Below are 23,013 nucleotides of genomic sequence, written 5' to 3' on the forward strand. Positions count from 1 at the left end.
ATCATTATAACATCATGTGCTTTAACAAGTGCTCCAAGGAATACTGTGCTGAGGCGAGGAGCCAGGGACACTGCAGGGAGATCTGGCAAGTCTCTGGGCATTAAGGGCTGTGACAGAAACAAAGTTATTGATTGTTCTTGATGGGTCCCATTGGGAGTTGTTAGAATAAAAATAATTTGGGAAATGCAGGTCTGAGGAAGTCTTCTGGGGCTGGCATGAAAAGAAAGTCAGGGAATATAGATTAAAGTTTAAGAAGGAAAAAAATGAACAGCTCGCATGTCAAGTTGCCCCCTGATGGATAAGGTAATATGGGTCAAGTTATGATCACCAGCTCCTGGGAAGGGTGATGCCTTCATTCATTAATTCTGTGAATGAATCCCATTCATACAATCTGCAAGGAATGTGAGGGGCAGGGTGCAGAGTCACCGACATACAAATGCAGCCCAGATTCCCAGGAGGTCAGCACAGGCGGGCAGGCCCAGGTGTCACATTCAAAAAACACTGCTTGGAGTCTAGCCTTCAGTGGCAGATAACCAGTTAGTCTGTAAGGTACCATCCTGCCGGACATAAATATATGCCCAGGAGCCTCGTGCATGACCTGTAGGCCCCCTGCTACCCAACACCGGGCTCCCAAACAATTGTGCATGCACATACACACATAGCTCTGCCAATGTGCATTAAACAACCTACAGAGCCTGCTATACAACTCCTAGGCCCTCTCCCCACACAGCCCTGGCAATTTTACTTACCATTACCTGCAGCCCCTCTTCCTCCCCAGACCTGGGCTCTCCCATCACCAGCTCTAAAAACATCTCTTATTCCTGACTTTAACACACTTACTCTCCCTAGCCCCAAGCCTTTCCAGCCTTAACAATCCCCTTCAATCCTGCTCTGCCCACTCTGCTACCTTAGGACTGGATTTTCCCTGCTCAGTTTTTTCTGAAGTCTGTGCATTCCAAATGTCAGAAGCCCGGACCTCATTGCAGTTTGGTTAGCAGCCACCAGCAACCACCTGTCCTGGACCCGATTCCCATTTGTGTTAATGCATTTTAGTAAGGAGTCACATCTCTCTCTCATGTTTCCTGCCTTGGACACATAACTGTTAATTCACCTGGACCCATACTATACTCTCCACTTCCACCCCCCCACACTCACTCTCTCTGCGCCCCTATTGTGACTTGCAGACATGCCTATTCCAGGCCTCACATTGCAGGCAGACATGGTAGCCCCACTCTTGAACTGCCCCAGCGCAGGACTTATTAGGTGTGGTGGGAGAAAACTCCCTAGAGTTCGTTGTCTAGCTGCAATAGGGACCAGGCAACGCAGGTAAAGAATTGACTGCAGTTTATTTGCTCGAGAAATGACCATAAAGCCAGCAAAATGGCAAAATGCTCCCCCCCCCCCCCAAGGGTGGAACATTCTTTTATACTTTTTACAACAAGGCAAGACTACAGGGTTAACAAAGGCAATACTTGGGCGGTGCTTCACAGATCTTCATAACAGCATATTTCTATTAAGCTGAACTAGCACTTTCTAAAAGCTAAAAGTTAAGTAACAGTAACATTATGATACGTTAGCAAGAACTTGCACAGTGGTAGATACTTCTTAAGGACACAATCACTGTACTTAGCACAATGGCTTCTTTGTCTTATCTTGTTCCTTTCCGTAGCTGATTTTACAGCACACAGGCACAAATTCACTTGCTGCATTTTACTCAGAAAATGGTTAACACAGTTAAAATGATTACTTAACATAAGCAAAGGCTTAGCTATCATTCTGCCTTGTGGTCAGCGGCATTGCTAGGCCACAGGTCATGCCTTGTATTCAGCTGCAAAGCTAATACTTCTTAATAATCCAAATTATTGTTAACCTAACAGTATGCTATCAGAAAACTATTCTATTTTAGGGTAATAACAAACATGCTCACTACATAGGCCAGACTAGAGTTGCAGCGAATACCCGTAAAAGAGGGTATTCAAGACTAAGGCTGGGCTAAACTTTCTTCATCCATCATGGGTCAGGATGAATGCCTGTTTCCCACTCCCATATACATAGTGAACAGTATCATTCCCTCCAGGAAATGACAGTGCATGCTCACACAGTGCTACAAATGCAGCATCAGTCCTTCCAGAAGGAGGCAGTGCACACTCGATCACACACTGTGAACAATATCATTCCTTCCAGAGAGACAGTCACCTACATGGACATCCTGAATATGCTCAGCATCTAGATCTTGGTGCTCACGTGACACACCCACATGCAGCTGAACATTTTCCAGTTTTAGCTCATGCCTAGGACCAGGAGCCTCATAAACCAACCCTTACAGCTCCTGCCCTTACCTCCAGTTGATACCAGCAGCCTTGCAGCCAGGCAATGTTGTCCTACTTTATATAGGTAGCCCTGATTCCAAAATGGCTGCCCTCATCAGGCACCTGCTGGCTGCTGGGCTCAGGCCCTTGAAGTGGCAGGCACAAACCATGCCTTGCCACAGTATTTATGGATTGCTGTAAGGCAGGAAAAGAGCACTATCACGTGGTCTGCATGACTGGCTATCACAAACTAGATAGTTCCCCTTGCTAGTCCTGACTGCCCAGGCCTCTGTGCAGGCTTCCTCTTGAAGCTGGCCCTTTTCCTATTTTCCTGTTCATTTGGGAACTGGGGGAAGGGGAAGAAAGAAAGAAAAAGTGGAGATGTTTCTGTCCACTTGGAGTAATGCCCAAGGCTCAATCCAAAAGTCCCCTTTTGGGGGAGGGGAGGGGAGGGGAGGGGAGGGAGCATACCCATCTCGCACAGCCACATACCCCTTGGCTTGGTCTGGCCCTATGTATCTCCCTCTTGGCTGCCTGGGCAGGGAATGAAGGAGGGGGTATCATTTTTAAGTGAAGAGTACAAAAAGAGGCAGGTTAATTTCTAAAGTGTTTTCTGTCTTGCAATGGGCTATAATCTGGGTCTCCCATTCTCTCAAAAAGTGCCCTAGTCACTAGACACGTGGCCTTAACGATAGCTACATACCCCTTGTTTTGGTCTGGCCTTAAAGATAGCCAGGTCCTCCTCCAGCACCGGCTACTTGTTTCTTTTCTGTGGCAATGCAGAAATCCCTGGTGCATTTGGACTTTGATATCAGTGGGATAACATTTTGGAGCCATTCTTTGGTGTTGCTATATCTCTGCGGGTAGTGAAAGGCTTCCATTTTCTGTGGCATCTGATTACTCCATAAAAGTTGTTGTGTATAACTTCCTATATATTTTTTCCAAATATTTGCATAGCCCTCTTCACTCTAGTGACCACCCAGCATGATGTGTAACTGGGAGATCCTGTTTTGCTGCATAGCTGCTCAGCCAGAGTGCCATCCTACTGAGCTTACTCTATTCTTCTTAATTCAATGGTAATAATATTTAAGTCTGAACATGATGCACAGGTTGATGTTTTCCCATTAAAATTAATAGAAAGTATGTACTCAGACCCCCTAAGTAGTTATGACGACATTTGGCTCTAAAGTCTGCAAGGCAGATCCCTAGCTGGTCTAAAGCAGACATGCCAAGTTGTGATCAATGGACCAAGTCCCCAGTGGGTGTAAATTAGACCCAGCTGCACTGCAATCAGTGGAGTCATATCTGCATATGTTATAGATAGATTTGGCTTCTGTGGAGGCAATAGGTCTGATCACCAACTGATTAAAATCTTTCTAGTTCCATTGGTCTTTTTCAGGAGTCCCTTAATCTGCCTGTGCCTCAGTTTCTCCATCTATGAAAAGGGACAGTAGCATCATTTTAGCATAGCACAATGTTGTGACAAGATAGTTAATAGATATTGCAGGGGATGAAGCCTATGTAGCTATCTAGTGAAGATGTTTCCCATGTCTTATGAATGATGTGTGGTTAAGTGTATCACTGTTTCTAGAGATACCTGTGAGTGGAAGCATTTTGATACCTAGAGAATATTGCAGCTCCAAACAATGACCTCAAAACCTTATCCCACCAAAATCAGAGCTAGTTTTCCTTTGAAATCGGGGTTACCAGGATTTGGGCCTACATGCTATGTTTGATGATGAATTAATAAGAATAAAGTGAAACTCTTGGATGCAGTAACACTAGGGAACATTTCCGACTCCAAGTGGGTAGTGAGCTCCCAGTAGTCTGGAATGTGGACAGATCAACTGGAAGCTTTTGGGAACTGATCACAGACAAATAGTACAGACAAAAGACAGAAAATATAGATAATATCAAGCATATTTTTCTTGCCTTCAAGGATCCCCAGATGGCAGCAAAGGGTAAGAAATGATACATAAGCAACTTGAATAGAAACTGGATGGAAGCAGCTATTGCTTTAGAATGGGAAAGATACTTGTGATGTGAGTGGTGAATGAGGATGAGTCATAATTTCAGGGTTATTAGGAGGCTCAGAGCTATTCTAGATATACCGTATATAAAATAGACACACAAATGCATTTCTCAAGGAACTCCCTGGGAATGAAAGCTGTCCAATGGCCATTAAAAGCAAGAGTCAAAATAAATTTATTAGAAATGTGGTGCCCGAGTATCTTAGGCTTCACAAAAATCTTCACATAAATCAAAGGGAATTAGGTAACTTGACTGGTGTAAGTGCTTCTAAAAGCACTTTAAGGTGCAGAAATATCTTAAAAATCTAGGCCAAATTCATTTTTTGGAACGCAAATTAGGATTCCAAGGCATTTAGATCCAAATCTCAAATATATTTAGGCAGCCTTGAAACATCTCATTTAAAGATGTGAATCTGTCCTAGTGCTATTAGAATCAATAGCTCCAGTATATACATGGTAAAGCCATAGGAGATAGATGGATATAAACCATAAATGTAATAAAGTCTAAAAGGCCACATGGCTTGGATATATGTAGCTCAAATGAAGTCATAATCTTCCATTGTAATTTTTCACTAGACTCTTAAACTCAAATCTTAATCTCTCTCAAATCTTGTGCCTCAGTTTTTTCGTGTGTAAAACAGCATAAGCTAAAATTGTAGAGTGCTGTGACATAGAAGGCAACAAACACTAGGGTGAGGAGGGCTATGCAAATATCTAGAAAAAAATTATATTAAGTTATATATAATACTGTTTAGGGAGTAACCAGATACCACAGGAAATTGAAGCCTTTCACTACCCACAGAGATATAGCAACACCAAAGAATGGACTCCGAAATGGAAGCCAGAGACAGGTGTAAAGCCCCACAGCCCAGTTGAGGTATGAACACATATAAACCTAACTTCTCATATAGCACTTTAGTAATTACACATCAGGCATTTTCTAGAGGACTCTGTCTCTCCTTTTGAAGCTGGCCCCAGTAAGCTGGGTAAATGAGACCGAGATCTATGTGGGCCCAGTAGAAAGAGAGCAAATGTGAAGGTGTGCATCCGAGTGAGAAAGATGGTGGCCTGGAAAGGAATTGTCCTTCATTTGTAATCAGAACCCTTGCTTGCAATGGGAAAGAAGTGTTCCCATTATTCTTCTTACCATGCATTTTATCCAATGGCTATTAAAGGCAAGGGGCTCCATCTTAGCTTCAAAAAGAGTGCTGGAAAGGGCCTTGGCTAATGCCTGAATTGTGCCATGATAGCTAGAGCACCATGTGGAGAAAAATGTGTGTTGTAGGTTCACATCCCTTCTAGGCAAGGGGGACCTTAGAGTTCAGGTATTTGAGAGTGAACCCAGATATCTTGCCTCCTAGGTGAACTATAGTTCATAATAGGTCTGCTGTAGCCAAAAATGTAAGGTGTCTTGCTGTGGCTCCAGATGAATGATTTCAACATTTGTAATTTAGCTATTGGAGCAAAATATGGAAAGATCCTCTTCCCCGCTCCTATTACTTAATTCAAAACTTATTCAGCTACCTACATGCATAGTAGGGCTGTGTGAACCTTTAGTAGCCGTTTCGATTTGGAGGAGATTTGGTCTGATTTGGTGGCCGAATCTCCAAATCAAATCAGGAGACCCATTCAAAGGTCCAAATCGAATTTGAAACCTCCAAATTGATTTGGAGAGATTTGGCACCAATTTGGAGATTCGGCCATAGACAAAACAGGCAGCAGTCCTCGACCATGCTGGACACAGCTGCATCCAGCTGGTAAGTCTGTTGTGGTGGGCGGAGGGTGTTGATATGCCCCCACACTCCCCTTCCCTCCCTCCTCCGCCCACCACAGCAGACTTACCAGCTGCAGGCAATTGCGTCCAGTGTGGTCAAGGACTTGTCCCAGTGAGGGAGGGACTGGGGCTGGGGCTGGGACAAGCTGCCCAGCCAGGGCAGTGTGGGGCACAGGACTCAGAGATATGGGTTCCTGCCATTGCACTGCTGGTCTGGGACGGCATGAGAGTGGGCATGTGCCTCCAGATCTGCACAGGGTGGGCCTGGCCAAGCTGTGCTGTGGGAGGCTAGCCCCAGCCGCCCGCCACCAGGCTGCACTCCACGGGGCAGGTGGAGCCAGGACTGTGTCCAGGCGGCTAGCCTCAGCTGCAGCCTGGAGCACAGCCCTGGCTCCACCCACCTCACAGAGCATAGTGGAGCGGGGCACATGGGAGGCTGCAACCACCCTAAAATTCCCCATGGCCCCTGCCACCAGCCCTTCCCCAATCTGGGTGCACGCACCCACCCCATGCCCTGCTGCTACTCACCCAGTCAGGGCACGGGCACGTGGCATCTGCCCCCCGCCCCACACCTCTTCCCTCCCCTTCCTCCTACCACAACCAGCTGGAGGCAGCTGTGTCCAGTATGGTCGAGGACTGCTGCCTGTTTAGTCTATGGCCAAATCTCTGAATCGGCGCCAAATCTTCAAACCTGATTCAGCCAAATTGAACCAGGACAGTGACTCAAATTACCCAATCGAATCACTGTCCCTCTGAATCAGCCGAATCTGAATTGAATACTTGTCACTTCACACACGCCTAATTCATAAGTCCATTAGGTCAGTTTTATGGAGCCAAAGTGTCAAGCAGAGACGAAAACCAGCCAAAAAGGTAGATAGAAAACTGCCTCTCTAGACATACAAAGGGAAACAGAATCTAGCGTAAGATTTTGTGCAAATTTTGAATGCATCAGTTTGGTAAATCAACTGAGATTCAGGAAGTATAATCCTGGAAGCCCCAAAGACATTTATAAGCATCCCTGAAATGGATGGCACTTAGTTTCAGGGCTGGTAACAGCATCATCAGAACATCACCTTGCACCAGCTCAGGACCCGTATTCAACATAAAGGACAAAAATCCCTCTTCAGTAATTCCTCAGGGGTACACCCCAAATCTGAGAATGTCCAGAAAAATCAAGGATGGTTGTTTGCTTTACAATGTGGTTAATGAACGCTTGGTATTTAGCAATCTGGAGTGAAAAGTAGAAAGCTTTTTTTGGAAATGAGATATAAGAAAAAAACCAAAAAGCCTAGAAAATGTGTAATATCAAGACCTGAAGAAGAATACTTGGCATTCAAAAGCTTGTCTAAGTCTATCCCACCCATTCAGTTGGTTCACTAAAAGAGATCTCCCACACCCACAAAAATCCTTGCTTCTCAATGTCAAAGAAATTCTTGCCTTACATGGCAGAGTCATTAGACGGCAGCAAAGGGTAAGAAATGAGAAAAAGGCTAATTATAAGGACTGACTTTAAGACTGCAGTGACTGAGAACAGATCGGATTCTCCATGGTATGGTAATTGTGAAAATGAAATAAAATAATTTGAACATGGTGACAGTGATGATGATGATGATTCTCATCATCATCATCATAATTTCTAAGTATTCTTTCCAAATTAAAAACTGATGTAACTAATGTTACTCTTACCTTTAATATAATGCTGTGACCAATAATGGGCCCTACCACCAAACTGGAGGATCATTGCTTCACTCCTTAGCTATCAACTACTTGTTGAATCTGTCCAACTTGGGAGATTCCTATGGTAGCAAAACTACCACAACCCATATGCCTCAGGATCCTGCAAGAACTGAAGGACTCAAGGTATTTTGAGCAGTAAAAAAGAGAGTAAGAGGAAAGGAAAGCCATATTAAGTGTCTGGAGGAAAAGGGAGTAATGCTTCCTTGAAGGTGCATATGGAGATGAAGATCTTCAAATATGCTTTACCAATGAAACTGGTTTTAGCTTTTTTTTTTTTTTTTTTTGGGGGGGGGGGGGGGAAGTGTAATCAGAAGACCTTTAGAGAATAAATAACTGTTTTCAATGTATGGTTACTACAGTGATCGGTACCCTAAACATAGACAGATGGAAAATGAATTTGCCTAGTATCTTAAGGGAAATAAAGAGAGATGTGGGGTACAGAGGAGTTTTAAGAACTGTGAGGGTGATAACTTCGCAAAGCAGATCAACAGATAGCTTGCAATATTTGAGGCAGTTTTGGATATAGATATGGGTATCTTATTATTGTAGGTCACTGTGCAAGCCTGATAGCAAGGCACATTCATAACTGTCAATAAATTAACTCCAGATTAACACTAGTTAAGATGAAATCAGGCGCTCAATCAAAAAAAGACATTCAGACAGGAAATACTTATTTATTCATGGTATATGATAAGCAAGCAAAAGCCATCCTTTTTCAAGATGTCATAACCTCATTTTTGCTTTGTGGTAACAATCCTTTCTTTCTGCCTTCCTGCCTTCAACAGACTTCGAAAAAATAATTAAGAGAAATACAGAGAGGGAAATAATGGGAGAAGCAATCAGCTTTAAATTGAAATAAAACCCTGGACCTCAATGGCCATTTGTACACACAACTTCTGTTGCCCTTTCCTGTGCTGCAACTGTGTGACTGTTTGAATGAGCGGGATGGACACTTTGAAAGTCCTTCTGGTGCATTAAAGTAAAACTCTTTGGACGTAGTTTAGTTTGACTCACCAGGAATTAAAGCATCACACCCATGCATTTGTTACGTGCACACACAAAGGCACTCAAAGACATGTAATTAGCCTCTTTTTCCACCAGGTGCTGCTGCAAATTTTGTGTAGTTCACTCCTGGGCCCATCAGATGTCCCTTCAAATTGTTGTGACAGCAAACTATGGGGTGTCAAACTAAACTTTCCATAAGACATTAATGAAACATTTAAGAATGAGTAGATGGGCTGCAAATGCCAGTCTAGGATCCAGAAAGTGTATTTATAGTGCAGGTCTCCAGAAAAAAATGAAAAAGAATTAATTTTGACAAATATTGGCTCATTAACATTAGTGGTCTGAGTTAGATACATGGGCATGAGGCATTTGTACATCAGCTGAAATACATACAGTACAGACATATTTCTATTTCGAAAACAGCTTTTTTATTACATACTTACTGTTTTACTACATACCTACTGAACATTTTTTATTACATGTGAGCAGTTTTCTCACATACTTACTGAAAAAAAATAATGCCATGGTACAATGAAGTAAATCAGGAATAATTTGTGACACCGTGAGAACCACAACATGTGACATTATTTTTATGCAATAAACTCTTTCACAGCTCTCACTGGAGTGTATTGCTCCTGGGCAATACATTTGCACTCAGAACGGCAGTACACTGAACTGGGGTGGAGCAGCCTCAGCTGGCAGGGGGCCCCAGGCTTCACCCTGTCAGCCCGGGTCTGCTCCAACCTGGCTCAATGTGCTGAGTGTCAGGACCCAGGGCAGCCGGCCAGCAGCTCTCCCTGACTCCCACCCAGGCAGATAAGGGTCCGGGGCCTTAGAAGGCCGTCAGGCGGGTACTTGTGATGCTTGGAGTGGAATTAATTAGGCAGACGCTTATCGGTTGCAAAGCAAGATTATTTACTCACGCCGTCAAGGTGGTGAATAGCAGAGGTCAGAGATACTTGGTTAGTTACAGCTTAAGGTTCGTAGTCGTATGTCGGTCTGCATAAGAGTTCGTTGATCGGGCAGATAAACGGAGAAAAAATCGGGCCGGCAGGTCATTGATTTACGTCTGATAAGGTCGAGACGGGGGAGACTGACAAGCGATCAATTTGTCAGTTATTCTCCTGCATATGTTCAGAGGTTTCTTCAGGTGTGTGTGCGGAGGTCTCCCGTTCTTCACGGAAGTGAAGACGAGTTTTATTTGTGTAATAGCCAATTGCTTTTCACCACGTCATAAATTTAATTAGAATCGCCAATTATTTAGCGGTCTTTGCTAGGGTGTTATCTCACAGAGTTACTCCCTGTTTTCTCTGACCAGTTATAACGATTTATGTACAGCACAGAAGGCTAAGTTCTATTTCATGTTAGTGTCGCAGTTATAACTTTCTTTTTGACATGCGCAGAAAAAAAAGCGGTTATTATCATTATTGTTAACCCTTAGTTAACCTAGTGCAGAAAAAAAACTGTTTTGAATGGTTTTACTTGTTTGTGACATGGGCACTACTTAATTTGGTTGTGACACTGAGGAGGGGCTATTTGGGCTATGATGGTGCTTAAGTGCAGGGCTAGCCGGCAGGAAGGCCTGCACTATAGCACCCTTATACCCCAGCCTGCCCTGCTCAGTGTCTACACATGCATTGTGGTGGAGTGAATAACTCCTCCATACAATAGTACTTGTGGCCGGCAGCACTAGCCTACAGCGGAGCTAATTAGTTTGCTCTGGCCTAATAACACTGCACATGTGCTTTACTGCACAGTTAATTAGTCAGCTCCACAGTAAACATCTCATGTAAATGTGCCCAGTGGATGCATCCATACGTGTGCTTTACTGCAGAGTTGACTAATTAGTTCTGCAGTAAAGTGTCACCATCCACACATGCGCCCACATTAGGGCATAGTAAATTAATTGACTACTCTGTAGGGTAGTACTGTCCAGGACAATTCTATCCTATGGTGAAGTCATTTAGTGCACTGAAACGCATGTGTGAATGATGAGCAGGGCTGGCTGGGGCTGCCTGCAGGCAGTAGCACCCTCATGCCCTGGCCAGTCCCTCCACCACCTGACACCACAACCTGGAGCCCGGGGCTGGCCCCCCACATCCCTACCAGCCCATATCTGCTGCGCTCCAGGTCAAACAAGCTGTGGTCCTCAGTGTACATATATACGCTATGCCTGGGAGCAGCAGATTCCAGCATTAACTCCACTGGAAATTTTTGAGCCATGCCAATTGCATGTGTAGATGCACCCAGTGGCTGCATCTACACATGCACTTAACTGTGGAGCAGACTAATTAGCTGTGGAGTAAAGCACCACTGACTACATGTGTGATGGTATTAGGCCAAAGCAAACTAATTAATGCCACAGTAAGATAGTACTGTCATGGACATTACTATCTTATATCTTAAACCGAGGTAACTTACTGTGATTAACCCCATGTGTAGATGCTGACTGCCATTGTAAATTGTGCCCAGTCGGCCCAGCCAGCTGAGGCCAGACTCTTGCCTGCTGCCTAGCCACACAGATCTGTACTTTCAGGACCCTTGTGCCCCACCTGGCCCCTCCACTGCCTAATGCTGCCACCTAAAGCCCAGGGCTGAGCAGCCCTGGTGTAAACTGCTCTGCCTTGGCTCAAATTGCTGCTGTCCTGAGTGCATGTTTAAATGGCATGTTAGTTTGCTCCAGCTCAAACTGATGCAGAGGTTATTGCTTCAAATTAATTGCATGTGTAGATGCAGCCAATATTCCTAATGCTGTCTAGAGTATCACCCTAGACTGATAATATGAGTGCAGATCACTAATAACGTAAATGAATACAAGCACATTTCCACCATTTTGCTAGCAGTCTAGGGCATGGACGTTCTCCTAGTTCCACTGCAGTGCAAGAACAATAATCCAGGATGTTGCAACAGTTTACATGAAGTGTGGACTTCAGATAAAGACAATGGGTACATTCAGAGGAGTGCATACTTGCAGTTTGCTCTGGCATGCTCTGGCTGCCATCCAGACTCTGTGCAAACAGATTGGTGCTGCTACTGCATTCAGAGGCCCTCAGGAGCCAAGGTAAAGCTGCTGGGGTCAGCACAGCTCCCCTACCCCACCCAGGACAATTTGATGCACACCAGAGTGCACATGCATGGGCGTGCCCTGGGGCACATAGCAGTGGCACAAATGTGTGCTGTAAATTCTTGTGTCCCTGGAATTGTACACCTCTATACATAGGGATGTGCCCAATTAGGTTCAAAGAAGTCCATTAGGAACATTGGGATTTGAACCCAGACTTCACTTCTCCCTGCGAGCTCAGCTACTCTGGGTTTGAATCACAGTGGTCCTAATAAAGTCAAGACTATTCTTTTCAAGCTCTCTCTCTCTTAAGTGGAAGAATTTTCCTTAAGGCACCTTTGACTTCTTTGTTGCGCAGACTGTAGATCAGAGGATTCAGTGCAGGAGTCACAATCGTGTACAGAACGACCACTAGCTTGTCCTTTTTCAGCGAGTAGCTAGAGGTCGGCCGAATGTAAGTGTAGATAATGGCAGAGTAGTATAGGGCAATCACAAGGTGTGAGGAACATGTAGAGAAGGCCCTTTGCTTCCCTTCAGAGCTCTGAATTTTGAGAATGCTGCTGCTGATGAAGGCAAAGAACATACCGGTCAGTAGGAAGTTCCCCATGGCTAGGAAGACATCAGCAATGAAGACCATGACTTCATTGAGATAGGCTGAGGTGCAGGACAATGCCAACAGAGGTGGGATTTCACAGAAGTGCCAGATGAAGTTAGGCCCACAAAAATGTAGTTGAAGCATGAGCAAGGTGTGCACCAAGGAATTAATTGCTCCAACTGCCCAGACAATGGCTGCTAATGCAATGTAAACACTCTTGGTCATGACAGTTACATAGCGCAAGGGACAACAGATGGCCATGTACTGGTCAAAAGCCATGGCTGTAAGGAGCACTAGCTCTGTTCCAGATGACAAAGTACAAGTAAAGAGCTGGGCCATGCAGACATCAAAGGAGATGGTTTTCTTCCCAAGCATCAGGTTCTGCATCATTTTGGGTAGGATGGCAGACGTGCAAAGCATATCAATTAGAGCCAAGTTAGCAATGAAGAAGTACATGGGGGTGTGCAGTGGCAGGTGGAAGACAATGGCCAGGATGATCAGGGAATTGCCCTTGACGGCAACAACAAAAAGCAGAGTACAGTTCCAAAGAAGAGCCCCTGTAAATGGGGATGGTCAAAAAGACCCTGCATGTTGAACTCAGATACTCTGGTATGGTTACTGGCTTCCATTTAATAAGGCAGCTCTTCTGCACGAATGAAAATGGACATCTAAACAATTACAATCATCTGACAAGTAGAGCTACTAAGCAGTCTATCAAACTGACAGCCAGGCCACGGGTGGATGGATTACTATTACTACTACTACTACTAATAATAATCATAATAATAAGCAGGCTAGCAAACTGACAGCCAAGCCACAGGTGGATTATTAGTAGTAGTAGTAGTATTAATAATTAATAATAATAATAATGATGATGATGATAATAAATAATACAGGATGCATAGATTTACAAACAGCTGTTCAGCGCAAACCTTTAGGACTTTCTAGACAAATCACATGGCTTATGACAAAGCTAAACAATATCGACACATGTAAATGTTAGACATTGGAAGTTCTTGAATCTATATTCCTCCAACTGTTGAGGGGAGCAGGAAGAAAATAACAATCTGAAATGTGCTCCACTGGGGCAGCATCAGACCATACCAAATTCTGGAATATATGCCCCTCATTAGGAGGTATGCATATACAATATGACCTGGAAAGTTGCTCATACACCAACACCTCAAGAGTAATGTGCGTTCCACTATCTACATAAGCTCCAGTGAGCTGAACTGTTCCAATGCTGTAACTGTTCACCCCATAACAAGGTGTGCATTCAGATGGGAATATGGCATAAGTAGTAAGGACTTTTCTTTCCTTTAAGTCACTAGGGTAAATCAGGAATAATTCCGGTGAAATGTCCCCTCATTAGAGTTGCATTCCTAGGCATCTTTTATAACTGACAGGAGAAAGGAAGCCGTGGAATTTAATCTTTTTTTAAGCCATTACACAGCACATCAATACTTCCAAATTTTCATATCTAGTTTTTGCAATATTCCCTAAGGACACCTTTCTGTGCTATGTAGGATCCTATATCTCCTTCCATTGTTTTCAGAGTTTTTACCTCTTAAAACCACTTCATTGCTTTTACTGACTACTGCCCCCTCCCCCTTCAATAAGACAAGCATGTCTCCATTGGGCCAGGGGAGTGACAGATACAGTGTGCTGTAAAAAAGGGTAAAAGAGCCACTGAGCCAATATTTCTCTATTTTCATATTTTCCTAGAACAAACCAATTTAACTAGTGGCCCCCTTTGAATCATTTTTATTATTGGAAACTCTTTCAGCACAGATCCTATTGCCTGACTCTTTTGTCATCAGCCCCACTATGTACCTCCAGCTTTGTACCTCCACTGACTTCAGATCCCGATCACAATGGCATTAGAGCAATTCTGATGAGGGCTGGGGAGTCATGGCAGATTTTCTCATGTCTAGCTGAGATCAGTTAAGAGGTTAAATTTCATGAACTCAGTTGAAGAAATCAAAGCACACTGAGCTAAATCACTAAGTCAGTGTATTCATACATAAAAAGAAAAAAAAAAAAAGTAAGACAAATTAAAGTAATCTTGAACTCCAAAAGAATGGTGATGTCTCAGTCGTGCCAATCCCAGTGAAGTTCAGTTGGAGTGGGTAGTTAGCACCCAAAATAACTAAATGATGAGTTTAAAAGTTTACATCATAACACTTGCTTTCCCTTTTCACTAGTAATGATTGGAGTGTGGTTAGAATGTAAGATACCATATATATTGCTAGATAGGTTTTGAAAGAGTATTGTTTCCTCTCTGCATTTCCGTTTCAAAGAGTAATGAAGAAGTTTGAAAAAAGGAAGGATGAAGTCAGGAGCATCCTCACCTCTCCCTGAATCCACATAGATGACTTCTTTACAATGAATGGAGCAACAACTGAAGGCCAGACTCCAAGCCTGTGCTCCATTTCTGAGGCTGGTTTTCATTTTAAAGAATCACCTTGTACAGAAAATGCTTCAATCCCTTGTGAACTTGTCCAACATTTCACTCTCAAATAAAGCCCCAAAGGAGAATCCCAGTGGGAATCATGTAAATTGGCAGGAAAAAATATATATATATCTTTTAAGTTGGCAAAATACCCCTAGATGTTTTAATAGATGTTTCCTTTTATGAGTCACTTCAGGGAAACACTATTTCCATCAACTTTTTTTTTTCTTTTCCCTTTGTAAACCTGAACAGGTCTCTATGCACACCTGCAGGTTTCATCATAATTCAGGAAATTCAAATGATAATTTCCAAGGATGAATTTCCAAGGTGAAATGTTGGCCCCCCTTTGAGATGAATTATGAAAGAGCCTTCTATGGGGCCAGCATTTCCTCTTCTGTCTCGTACTCTGCAATAATTGGCCCTTTGTGCACAATCTAAATTCATTTTTCTTTTGGAGGAACTTTCCCATGCAATACCTCCAGTAACTGCATGGTAACCTCAAAAAGGTGACCTTAAAACTGTGTCACCTTTTGATAAGCAGGAGCAGTGCCTAACATCTCTTGTGGTTTTTGGAGGTCAGTTGGCTGAAATGCCGAATGGGTGAGTGTCACTGGGTGCAAAAATCTGAAGTCAGATACAAATTTGGAGCTGTTACTTGAGAGAGACATTTGATTAACAGAACAGCAATAGGCAGGAAAAGAAGCCTCCTCTGAGTTTCACATTGAGAGGAGAAAGTTTTCAGGGTGGAAAACCCTTTGACTGATAGACAGCCACACCCCATTGCAACATGGGACTTGTCTACCTAAATGGGATTATGGCACATGGGAAACAGGATCAAATGTATTCTTGTCTGTGGCAATAACACTGGATCTAACTCCTTGGGATCCTCCCAGACTTACTTCACTTCCTCTCTGTTTGGGCTCCCAAACACGAGACATTGCTTGCAAAGGTGGAGCTGGAATGTAAACTTGACTGAAACTTGGCCTGATTTCTGTCCTCCCTTCCTCTTGCCTCCCCTCCAACTTGCTCTTCTATTGCCTGGCCCTTTGGGCACTTGCCCCCTGCAGTGCATTGCCCCTGACTTATTTCCTCACAGCCTCCTGCCATGCACCATTGCTTATCCTATATTGTGGATCTGGCCGCAGCTCCAGCTCCAGCCAATCAGCAGTAGCCTTGGCCCTGGGTTGGAGCCAGAGCCGGAGCTGGAGCTGGAGTTGGATCTGGAGCCGCTCCCTTACTGCTGAACAATCTCCCTAGTACTCCCATGGGCCCTGCACCACATGGTCTCACACACAATCTTTCTTTTGTGAACCCCCCCACACCCCAACTCACACACACACACACACACACACACACACACACACTGTGCAATCCCTCCACTGTCCCCTCCACATTGCGCAATCTCCCCCTTATTCCTTCCAGCCTGCATCACACCGTCTCCCTCACACCTCCCCTGCTCCGTGTGATCCTATCCATGCTCCCCGCTGGGCCATACGCTGCCCAATCTCTCCCATGATTGCACCCCTCCCACACCACCTGCACTCCCCTTGAGCTGCATACCTCACAATATCCCCTGCGCTTACCTCCCCGCACTATGTTATTCCCCCACACACCTGCCCCCACGCCACCCAAGCTCCTCACCCCATAAAGCAGGGTCTCCCCTGAGTTCCCCCTGCCGACACACTGCATGATCTCCTCCAATCTTGACCTCCCCATGAACCACACAATCTTCCTTGCACTCCCCTTGCCTGAAACCCCACAATCTCCCCTGCATTCCCTTCTGCACTGCATGATCTTCCCCATGCTCTCCCTATCCACCACCACATGGTCTCCCCCCTCACACTCCATGATCTTCACTACTCTTCCCCAGGATGCACGCTTTGCCGTCTTCCCCATGCTTGACCTGCATGATCTCCCTGGCACTCCCTGTTATGTGCACAGCATGGTCTTCCATGGGTCACTTGTAGTCCATGCTGCAGTTGTAACCAGAGCCTCCTGCCCAAGACCTTACTTGAATCCAAGGGTTTTTTTTCCCCCCATGTTGCATGGGGGGGGGAAAGAACCATGCCTTGGATTCAAGTAAACACAGCATTTAATGCCTTTTTTACTTCAATCTTCTTCAATTAGTTTAGCTACCACAGGATGAATGCAATTGGCAGCAAAAATAGGAAAGGAAACAACTAGCTTGGAGTAAAAGAATGTTTTAAAGCAGGGGTGGGAAATTATTTTGGCCTGACGGCTACTTAGGGAGCTTTAATGAGCTGTCACAGGCTGGGTCAGCACTTCTGGTCTCCCCAAAGAGCTCACCAAAACTCTCTGAGTGGCCCCCGTGCTGAGCTAGGTGGCTAGGATGAGGCCACAGCTGGGTGGGAAGTGGCATCTGGATGCGGGATGGGCAGGTAGGGGCCAGGATCATGAGGCATTGACAGTATGGGGCTGGAGCCCAAGGCAGAGCCATGATCCATTCCCCTTGTCGCTGCAGTGAACACTGATTCTGCGGGCAGGGGCATGTGGGGAGCAGATCGCAGCTCTGCTCCAGGCCCTGGCCCCATGCCATCACAGCTCCACAATCCATGTCACTAGACATCAAGCCTGATGCTCCAGCCAGTTTTCTATCCACCTTACAGTCCATTCATCCAGCCCGGACTTCCTTAGCTTGCCTGCGACAATGTATTACGAGACTATATCATAAGCCTTGCTAAAATCAAGGTATAGCACATCCACTGATCTCCCCATGTTCACAGAGTCATCTCATCATAGAAGGCAATCAGGTTAATCTCACATGACTTGGCCTTGGTGAATATGTGTTAACTGTTCCTAATCACCTCCTTTTCCAAGTGTTTAGAAATGGATCCCTCGAGGATCTGCTCCATGATTTTTTCCAGGGACTGAGGTGAGGCCCCCTGGATCCTCCTTTTTCCCTTTCTTAAATTTAGGCACTATGTTTGCCCTTTTCTATTGATCCAGACATTTCCTGATAGCCATGAGTTTTCAGAAATAATGGCCAGCAGTTCTGCAATCACATTGACCAAAGCCCTCAGCATCCTTGGTGCTTTCCATCTGGCCCCATAGACTTGTATACAACCAGTTTTTCTAAATAGTCCCTAACCTGTTCTTTTGCCACTACCATGTGCTCACCTCCTCCCCAAACTGTGTACTAGGTACAGTAGGTTCACCTTGCCTGTGCAGACTGAAATAAAAAAGGCATTGAGGCCTTAAGCATTTTCTGCATCATCCTCACTAGGTTGCCTCTCCCATTTAGTAAGAGACCCACACACTTTCACTGATTGTCATCTTGTTGCTTACATACTTCTAGTAACCCATCTTGTTACCTACTTCACGGCCCTTGCTTGCTGCAACTCCAGGTGCACTTTGGGCTTCCTGATTTCATCCCTGCATGCTCAAGCAATACTTTTATACTCTTTCCCAGTAGTTTGCCAAGTTTCCACTTCTCCTCAGTTTCCTTTTGTGTTTTAGCTCATTGAAGAGTTCCCTACTAAGCCACATCAGTCTTCTGCCACACTTGTTTGTCTTCCTGCACATTGGGATAGTTCATTACTGTGCCCTTAGCAAGGTATCTTATTAAGATTGCATAGGGCCTTGTTACACATTCCATTTTGAGCTGCTCAAATGTTGATTAGTCCTACCTCAAGTTTAGAGCAGTCACATGTAAAGGCTAAAAACCTGCTCTGATTCTCCATCACCTGCACAGCTGTTGCCCCTACGGGGCTGGTGAGTCAGGATAGGCTTCTATCACTGCTCTAGGTGGGTGGGTGTTGTGGGAGGTGAGATATGAGCTTGGAGGGGCAGGATTATGAAGTTAGGAGGTAGACAATTAGTGGGGTGGGCATGAGTAGTGAAATGGGAGGTGGAAAGGAAATGGGGATGGGGAAGGGTGATGAAATGAAGGATAAAATAAAAAGAAGTTTAAAAAGTATTTAACAAGAAATAAAGTGGAAATAAATGGAAGAAGGCCTCATGTTTTAATAAATTGGGATTTGGGATTGGGGTGTGTGGGGTGCTGGTCATGCTTTCTGGGGTGACTGGGAGGTGGGAGCAGTAAGGGAAAATGCTTTTGGGAGACCTACTGTGCCTGCCCTGAGAAGACAGTCCCAGCTCACGGGGACCCCAACCCAGCCCTTGTTCCCCTGCCCACCCCCCACCCCCCGGACCCACTTGTGAACTCATGCATGCCCTGTGACTTGGCTGGCTGGCATGTGTCCTGCACACCGTTTGCATGGGGTTGCTCACCCAAGGTGAGATGGTAACAGCCCCAGGCACAGCAGAGGGAGTTGGCTTGGTGCTACAATCTTCCTCTGGGCAGCAGAATTCAGGGGGTGGAAAATGTGTCCGCACAGAACAGTATGGCGAGGTGGGGACATGTCCTCCTGAGATGGTGGATGATTGCAATTGGGCAGTTCATTTGTGGGAAGTGGCCACACATTAATGCTTGGTAACACAGATCAAAGATTAACCTGCCATGCAGTGACCTAACTTTTAAGCCACCTAAAGTGTGCTTAGAACTAGTTTCTGGTGTTAATGTGTGGACAACCCAGGGGTTAAGAGTTCCAGGAGCTACCGAAAACCCATGTGTAATAAAGCCCTTAAATAATGAAATGCCAAAAATAGCAACCATGCAGAAAATCATGTTCACAGACTAAGTGCTTTGAAAAGCATAACACTACCTGGACAACTGTTTCGGAATATTTTGGCAAGTAAATCCTAAATTAGCTTTAGTGAACTGTTACTCCTTGCTCTCAAATCTTTTCCTTATTTATCCCTTGCCACACTGTTCTCCATTTTCCCACTCATTTTATTGGTTACTATGGCTGAGAGACTTGTATAAATTTTATACTGATATGTATGTAATTTATATCAATGTATTTCTGCAGTAAGTGAAAATCAATTACAAATAAAAATTTAAAAAGAAACAAAATATCATTTCCACACCACCAATCTGTGATGGTGATACAATTCTAGAACAGAAGCCTTAAGTGAGAATTAAAAGGTGAATTTTCATAAATACAATTTTTATAAAAATCTGCCAGAGACCTACACATGGGTAGATGAAACTTTCAGATATCAATTGAAACATATGAAATATTTTGGAGTCACATTGTTGTACAGAAAACAGAGACTGAAGGGAAAGAATGGGGCGGTGGTTAATTTATTTGGTTTGTTTTAGCTTGGTTTATATAGATTGTCTTGCTTCAAACCCATTGAAAAAAAAAAATAATGCTCTGCTACTCTGAGCATTAAAGGAAAGCGTGCAACAATTTGTACATTATTTTATGTAGCATAACACATCATGGACTCCTAATCTTAATGGGGTTACAATGAAATCTGTGTAATATTTACCAAAAAATTGCATCATTTCATACAAAGGGCAAAAGGCATCATTATTAACTGCAGTAAAATAAGAAAAAAAAAGAGGCTCTGAAGATATGTATCAACTGGGGTGCACTGAAGTGCAGGATATTAAAACAGTTCACACCAGGCATGGGGCCAGAATAGAAATGATGAGATGACAGAGACGGTTGTTTGCCGATGTCGATACAAATCTCTCTTGCAGAACGCTAGGATTTTCCTGAAGGCCACTTTGACCTCCTTGTTGCGCAGGCTGTAGATCAAAGGATTCAGTGCAGGAGTCATAGGTTCATAGATTCATAGATGTTAGGGTCGGAAGGGACCTCAATAGATCATCGAGTCTGACCCCCTGCATAAGCAGGAAAGAGAGCTGGGTCTATATGACCCCAGCTAGATGCTCATCTAACCTCCTCTTGAAGACCCCCAGGGTAGAGGAGAGCACCACCTCCCTTGGGAGCCCATTCCAGACCCTGGCCACTCGAACTGTGAAGAAGTTCCTCCTAATGTCCAATCTAAATCTGCTCTCTGCTAGCTTGTGGCCATTATTTCTTGTAACCCCCGGGGGCGCCTTGGTGAATAAATACTCACCAATTCCCTTCTGTGCCCCTGTGATGAACTTATAGGCAGCCACAAGGTCGCCTCTCAACCTTCTCTTGCGGAGGCTGAAAAGGTCCAGGTTCTCTAGTCTCTCCTCACAGGGCTTGGTTTGTAGGCCCTTAACCATTCGAGTGGCCCTTCTCTGGACCCTCTCCAGGTTATCCGCATCCCTCTTGAATTGTAGCGCCCAGAATTGCACGCAGTATTCCAACTGCGGTCTGACCAGCGCCCGATAGAGGGGAAGTATCACCTCCTTGGACCTATTCGTCATGCATCTGCTGATGCACGATAAAGTGCCATTGGCTTTTTTGATGGCTTTGTCACACTGCCGACTCATGTTCATCTTGGAGTCCACTAGGACTCCAAGATCCCTTTCCAATTCTGTGCCACCCAGCAGGTCATTCCCTAGGCTGTAGGTGTGCTGGACATTCTTCCTCCCTAGGTGCAGCACTTCGCATTTCTCCTTGTTGAACTGCATCCTGTTGTTTTCTGCCCACTTGTCCAACCTGTCCAGACCTGCTTGCACAGAGTCACAAGTGTGTAAAGCACAGAGACCATCTTTTCCTTATCCAGGAAGTAGCCGGAGGGTGCCAGGGTGTAGGTGTAGGTGATAGTGGAGTAGTAAAGGGCAACCACAACAAGATGCAAGGAACATGTGGAGAAGGCTCTTGACTTCCCTTCTGAGCCCTGAATTTTCAGGATGCTTCTGATGCTGAAGCCATAAGATACAATGATCAGCAAGAAGTTTCCCATGGCTAGAAAAATATCATCAATGAAAGCCATGACTTCGTTGAGGTAAGCTGAGCTTCAGGACAACGCCAGCAGAGGTGGGATCTCACAGAAGATGTTTTGGATCAGGTTGGGCCCACAGAAATCTAGATGCAGAATGAGCAATGTGTGCACAAGGGAATTCATGGTTCCAAGAGTCCCGATACAGGCTGCTAATGCGATGCAGACTCTCTTGGTCATGATGGTTACATAGTGTAAGGGATGACAGATGGCCATGTACCTGTCAAAGGCCATGGCATTGAGGAGAACAAGCTCTGTTGCTGCTGAGGAGGTGAAGGTAAAGAGCTGAGCATGCAGCCATTAAAGGAGATGGTTTTCTTTTCCCAGTATCAGGTTCTGCATCATTTTGGGCAGAACAGAGGAGGTGCAGACAATGTTAATTACAGCCAGGTTAGCAGTGAAGAAGTACATGGGTTTGTGCAGAGGCAGGTGGAGGACAATTGCCATGATGATCAGGGAGTTGCCTATAATCGAAGCCATACAGAGGCACAGGATGACCCCAAAGAACAGACCCTGGAAGTGGAGATGTTCAAAGAGCCCCTCCATGATGAAGTCAGACACCCTTGTGTGGTTCCTGGTTTTCATTTACTTAGGCATTTCTTCTGAAAAAATGAAAATAGAAATGTACATGATTGCAGCCAACTGACAAGAAAAAGATCTCTGCAGTCCACCAACATTATGTGCAGTCCACCAAAATTATGGGCAAGCCTAAACCTAGGAATGGATGAAAGGACGTGTGGATTGATAGATAAACAGATAATAATGTCTGAAAGTATTTCCAAGTATCTAGCTATCCAACCCAATCTCTTGGACAGGTCCATTTGAGATATAGTCTGTAACCCGGATCCAACCTGAGAAGCCATATCATCTGGCAGTGGGTCTTAAGTTGATCCATACACCAGGGAGGACTAAGGCACTGAGGAGGGGACTGGTAGCTGAAGGTGGTGCGCAGCCTGCCACTCTAAACAGTTCTACAGTTGATACCAAAATTGAGCAATATAAAAACATGTTAACTTAAAATAAATAAATAAAAAACCCAAACCTTTTTTTTTTTTCATTTCCCAAAACCACATTCCCCTGATTTTGCAGTTGTGACAAGGGTAATAACAATTGGTTGTGTCTTAACTGAAGCCACATTATATTAGATTAGTGATAGGAGTATTCAGAAACTCACCTAAGCTAGACACACAGTACAATCTGGAACATTGTTCATACAACCACGGCTCAGAAGTAAGACATGCTCCACCATCTATATTAGCTTAAAAGTCTTATCTGGTCCAGCTGAGAAACTCTACAT

At 44.5% G+C, this 23,013-nt stretch overlaps 1 pseudogene; it reads right to left on the bottom strand.

Annotated features, from left to right (window-relative positions):
• Positions 1-12,208: 12,208 nt before the first annotated feature.
• On the bottom strand, positions 12,209-13,140 carry LOC106739361 (olfactory receptor 13A1-like; annotated as a pseudogene).
• Positions 13,141-23,013: the final 9,873 nt, after the last annotated feature.

The sequence above is a fragment of the Alligator mississippiensis genome, chromosome 11, assembly GCF_030867095.1.
Source record: "Alligator mississippiensis isolate rAllMis1 chromosome 11, rAllMis1, whole genome shotgun sequence".
Taxonomy (NCBI): domain Eukaryota; kingdom Metazoa; phylum Chordata; order Crocodylia; family Alligatoridae; genus Alligator; species Alligator mississippiensis.